Consider the following 6,356-nt stretch of genomic DNA (forward strand, 5'->3'; position numbering starts at 1 on the left):
CTATTTAACCAGTTTATAAGCATTTTTATCCTTTCCCTGGAAATCTGCTAAAATTCACAAAGGCCACCTTATCCACCTTATCCTCTGTCCACCTTATCCACAGAGGATTGGTTTCTGATTCCCTGCTTGAAGTCAAGGACTAGGGTCAGGACATTTTGCTTAAGAAAGGAGGCTGAAGAAGACTTCTGCTAACCACTGCTTGAACTCTCATGGAGCTAAGAGCTTAGAAAGATAGGATGACATACCACAATAAATGGGAATTTTACTAAGTCCCTTACTGATTCTGTGACACAACTGTGATACTGCTCTGAACTGCAATGTTAGGGCTGGTTTTAGAAAGGAGACCTAAATGGAGGAAGTTACAGAGCAGATGCTGTGGGGGAATATAGGGAGAAAAAAATTAAAAACAACACCAAAAATCCTTCTCAGAAGCTTGCAACCCAAAATTTCTAGAATGTATGAAAAAATCTAATATTAAGCAAACAACCAACAAAATCAAACTGTTAGTCACTCAGTCGTGTCCAACTCTTTGTGACCCTATTGGACTATAGCCCGCCAGGCTCCTCTGTCCATGGAATTCTCCAGGCAAGAATACTGGAGTGGGTAGCCGTTCCCTTCTCACAGGGATCGAACCTGCATTTCCTGCATTGCCGGCAAATTCTTTGCCATCTCAGCCACCAGGGAAGCAAGTTGGAACACAGATTTACTACAGACGTTACACACTTTACTATACTGGGGGTTTCTTTCTTAACCTTCTTTATGCCATGAGCACTTTGGTAGTTTGGTGAAACCTATAAATCCATTCCCAGAATATTTTTAAATGTATAGAGTAAAACACATAGCGTTACAAAAGAAACCAGTTATTCCTGAAACACAGCTATCAGATATTTTTACAAACACATATATGTTTATTAACAATTAGTGAGCAAGCCATGCTTTTAATAGTTACTATAATTTCAAAATGGTTTTGAGTGTAAGTAGTTACTCTAGATATCTACTAAAACTAAAATGTAATATGACATTTTTTATGATTTCCACTGGTGACAGTGTGAGAAGCATTATAAAAACTATTCATAGTATGTTTATTTCATAAGTGAAGCAGTGTTAATGAAATGTTAAATTTCAGTTACAGATGGGTGAAAATAAAATTGTTGATTTTTCTACTGAATTTGAAAATTTGAGAGGGAATTAGAAACACTGAATACTTGTAGTTGGACTTTATTAGACCAAAGCGTCCCTGGTGGCTCAGTGGTAAAGAATCCACCTACCAATGCAGGAGACATGGCTTTGATCCCGGGGTCAGAAAGATCCTCTGGAGAAGGGACTAGCAACCTGTTCCAGTATTCTTGCCTGGGAAATCCCATGGACAGAGAAGCCTGGCAGGCTACAGTCCATGGAGTTGTAAAAGAATGGGACATGACTTAGCAGCTAAACAACAACAAAGACCAAAGCAGAGGGAAAGAAACTTTTTTAAAAAGCCTATTAATATAGAAGAATACAGGAAAACAAGAAAACACTATCCCCATCCCAAATAGAATTTAAAAAAAAAAAAACGGATCTCACTTAACATTTAGAAGATAGACTATCCAGTCAGGTTTATTGATCGGTTAACTGGTATGATCCTTCTCTAATGGGCTTACAGGAACATACCTAAAAGAGTACCAATACAGGAAGTCTAAATAATGAAGACAGGAAAAGATAAGCTATGAAATACTGATCAGAAGAGAGCTAGTGTGGGAGGGTTGACATCAATTGTAATTGACTTCAAAACAAAATATTAGTAACAAATGGAAGATATAATCATGGTTAGATGTTATGTAGCTAATAATGCAGCCCAAAACCAAGCAAAAGCAAACTGTAGGGAATTACCAAGCAAATCTGACCAAGTTTTATTAGTCCACAATTACAGTGGAAGTTTGTAAACATATTTGTTATCGGAATTTAAACAGGAAAACAATAAGTAAAAATAGAGAAATTTTTATACTGATCCAGTAGACACATATATCACGTATGTGTGTAATTTTTATACCTATCTCAGTGGATAGAGAATGCACATTCCTTTTAATGACATGTGCAACATTTATTTAAAAATTGATTTTACATTAAATAACAAAGGAATTCTCAATGTATATCCAGACTTTACATCATTCAGATTGTGTTCTCTGACCATAACACAGTTAAATTGGAAAATAATTAAAAAGCCTGTATATTCAGAAACATATTCCTAAATAACAACTGCACCAAAGATGGAAGGCACAGTGGAACTCAAAATATTTTTAAATACCCGTAATGAAAATGAAAATATTGGATATTAAAACTGTTGAAAATATTGGATATTAAAACTGTTGAACTACATTGAAACAGCAGTTAGCGAAAAATTTACAACTTTAATGCATTGAATTAAAAATGCATAGAAAGTAAAGTAGAAAATATATTAGCTCAGCATTTTCTCAAGAGTTTAGAATAAAAACTACAGGGTAAATCTTTATTTATCAGAAAATAATTAAACAGAAAAAAATGAATTAAAATTAAACAGAAAAAAATCTTTATCAGAAGATAATTAAACAGAAAAAGAAATAACCAAAAACTGGTTTTCTGAAAAACTGAGGAAAATAAACAAAGATCTCAAGGCAAGAGTGAAGGAAAAAAATAGAAAAACAAGAACAAAAATGTCTATAGTTATAAATACAATACTTTCACTGCTTGTACTTGAACCCTCAGTCAATACAACACTCCAACAAATAGAGATGAGTGATATTAAAAAAATGAAAAGGAAGAGGTAAAACTCTTATTTGCCAGTATTATACTTACCTACAAAGAAAACCCAAATAAATTTAGACCATAGATATAAAAATTTAAACAGTTGGGTGAAAGTACTATGTAAAGCTTTGCCGTGATAAATTTTACTTTCAAGGGCAAATGACTTCTAAGAAAATTTAAATTACCAAAATTGACTTATTGAAAGTTTAGGAAAAGCTGATTAAACCAAAAAGCATGAAGAAATTGAAAATCTCTACTCTAAGTCATCTGTCCTGTGAAGAAGCACAAGGTGCAGATTTGTAAACAATCTGTTACATAAACTATTACAAAGCATAAAAAAAGAAAAACTGAAAACTATATCTACTTATGAAAAGTGAAAGTGAAGTCGCTCAGGCGTGTCTGACTCTTTGCGACCCCATGGGCTGTAGCCTACGAGGCTTCTCTGTCCATGGGATTTTTCAGACAAGAATAGTGGAGTGGGTTGCCATTTCCTTCTCCAGGAGATCTTCCCGACCCAGGGATTGAACCCGGGTCTCCTGCATCGTGGCAGACACTTTACTGCCTGAGCCACCAGGGAAGTCGATTTTCTGCTTATAACTGTGTTTTAAGCTCCCTAATGAATGTTGGAAAACCAGATCCTCAATAGTGTATACATGAAGAGACAACTCCTGATTATTTCTTTTGTTCTGAATCAGGTCCCTGATTTCATGAATCTTAAACATTTTAGCTGATTAAAAGCTGGGAGTTCCTTGATGGCTTAGTGGTTAGAATTCCAGGCTTTCCCTGCCATGACCCAGGTTCAATCCCTGGTCAGGGAACTGAGATTCTGCAAGCCAGCATAAACATTAGGGGTACATATATCTTTTCTAAGTAATGTTTTGTTTTCTTCCATAAATACCTAGGAGTGGAATTGCTGAATCATATGGTAGTTCTATTTTTAATTTTTTGAAGAACCTCCGTACTGTTTTCCGTGTAGTTCCACCAACAGTGCACAAAGGTGGTTCCCTTTTTTCCACATCCTGACCAACATGGCTTTGACAATAACCACTCTGACAGTCGTGAGGCAGTATCTCATTGTGGTCTTATGTTGCATTTCCCTGACGATTAGAAATGTTGAGCATCTTTTCATGTGCCTGTTGGCCATCTGTATGTCTCCTTTGGAAAAATGTCTGTTCAGATCCTCTGCCCTTACTTTAATTGGGTTGTTTTTTTGATACTGAGTTGTATGAGTTCTTTGTGTATTTTGGATGATTAACCCCTTATTGGACATGTCATTTGCAAATATCTTCTCCCATTCAGCACAGCCACTGTGGAAAACAGCACATAAGTTCCTCAAAAAATGAAAAATAGAACTTCCACATGACTCTGCAGTTCCACTCTTCATACCCAAAGAAAATGAAAAAAATAATTTCAAAAGATGAATGCATCCCAGTGTTCATAACAACATTATTTATAGTAACCAAGATATGAAATACAGATAAATGGATAAAAAGGATGTGGGGTGTGTGTATGGTGGTGGAATATTTCTCAGCCATAAAAAAGAATGAAATTTTGCCATTTCCAACAGTGTGGATAGACCTACAGGATATTATGCTTAGTGAAATAAATCAGACAGAAAAGACAAATACTGGATATTTTTAGTTTATGTGGAATCTGAAAAATAAAACACATTAGTGAATATAACAAAACAGAAACAGACTCACAGAGAACAAACTAGTGGTTACCAGTGGAGAGGGATAAGATAAGTGAAGGGCTATTGAGGTATAAACTACTATGTATAAAATTAAAGAGTTACAAGGATATAATGTACAGCACAGAGGAATATAGCCAATATGTAATAATAATTTTATATGGAGTATAAGCTATAAAAATACCAAGTTACTGTGTTGTATCCCTGAAACTAACACAATGTTGTAAGTCAACCATACTTCAAAAAAAAAAAAACCCGTCTCATTAACAGATACCATTAAGAAAGTGAAAAGGTAACCCATGGATAGAGAAAATATTAGCAGTACACATATCTAATAAAGTACTTGGATCCAGAACATAGAAAGAATTTCTATAGCTCAAACTTTTTTTAAAAGGACAAGAGACTTGAACAGACACTTCAAAGAAGATATAAGAATGCCAATAAGCACATGAAAAGATGTTCAGCATCATTGGTCTTTCAGGAAATGCACATAAAACAACCATGGGAGATGCCATTTCATGCCCAGTAGTGGCTGAAATTCAAAAGAATTTTAGCACCAACTAAATTTAGCATCAAATTTAGCACCACGGTTAGCACCGACTACTGGAGAGTGTGGGTGTGAGTGGTTGTACACATATATCTTGTGTAACATACATGCCTCAAAAAAGTACATGTTTAAAAGTGAAGGTGATAGTTGATCGGTTATGTCCAACTCTTCGTAACATTATGGACTGTAGCCTGCCAGGCTCCTCTGTCCATGGAATTCTCCAGGTAAGAATACTGGAGTGAGTAGCTGTTACCTTCTCTAGGGAATCTTCCCAACCCAGGGATTGAAACTGAGTCTCTTGCATCGCAGGCAGATTCTTTACCATCCTAGCCACCAGGGAAGCCCCACATGTTCATAAAGAGCTCTTGAATAAGAATACATTTCAGTGTACGAAGGATGTAACAATGCGATTCACAGGAAAAGAAACAGAAATATCTAATAAACATGGGAAAAGTGTTTCGATCTCAGTAAATAAGGAAATGGAGACTATAGCAATAAATTTATTTTATGCACCTAATTGGCAACAAATCTTTGGAAATAAAATGTTTCCTTTTGCCAGAGTTGTGGGGTATAAGGTACTTTTTCACAGCATTCGGTGGAATTGTGAGTTGGTATAAACATTTTCTCAATACCACCATCAACTTTAAAGTGAAGTTGAATACTTGGATCTAACAATTCTACTTCTAGAAAAATCTGTCCTACAGAAATACTTGCTCTTGTGTGTTTGGAGAGAAAGCATTGTTCATAATAGTGAAAAACTGGAAGCAGTCAAAGTGTCAGCCTTTGTTCTAATTACTCAGAATATTTAAAGAGGAAATAGCCTGGTGTAATAATCCTCGGATAATTAACTGTGTCATCACTTGGCTTAAGGCAAAGGCAAGGAATCTCACTTTTTGGCTAATTTGTGTGTGCTGCTTATTTGACTGTTTTGTCCTTTGCATACATGCTCAGTTCCTCAGCCATGTCTGACTTTTTGTGACCCCATGGACTATAGCCCATCAGGTTCCTCTGTCCATTCTTCCCAGGCAAGAATACTGGAGTGGATTGCCATTTCCTCCTCCAGGGGATCTTCCCAACCCAGGAATTGAACCCACGTCTCTAGCATCTCCGATTCTTTACCACAGAGCCACTTGGGAAGCCCTTTCTGTCCTTTATTTGTGCCCGTGTTTTACGAACTATAAGATAACATTTGGCTATAAGTCATTTATGTAGAAAAGTATTCCCAAACTCAGGGACTTTTCACTGGGGTTTTTTGTTTGTTCATTTTTAACTTCTTTACTTGGCTCAGGTTTGTGCTATTTACTCTCCTGAAAATGTAAGCTATAAACTTTTCATTAAGCAAGCAGATGAACCAGTCTA

At 36.0% G+C, this 6,356-nt stretch overlaps 1 protein-coding gene across 5 annotated transcripts in view; it reads left to right on the forward strand.

Annotated features, from left to right (window-relative positions):
* The window catches only part of LRP12 (LDL receptor related protein 12), an 84,557-nt gene that overhangs the window by 66,574 nt on the left and 11,627 nt on the right, over positions 1–6,356 (forward strand). The gene's annotated exons all lie outside the window — the stretch shown is intronic.

Source organism: Odocoileus virginianus, chromosome 15 (genome assembly GCF_023699985.2).
Source record: "Odocoileus virginianus isolate 20LAN1187 ecotype Illinois chromosome 15, Ovbor_1.2, whole genome shotgun sequence".
In the NCBI taxonomy this organism is placed as follows: domain Eukaryota; kingdom Metazoa; phylum Chordata; class Mammalia; order Artiodactyla; family Cervidae; genus Odocoileus; species Odocoileus virginianus.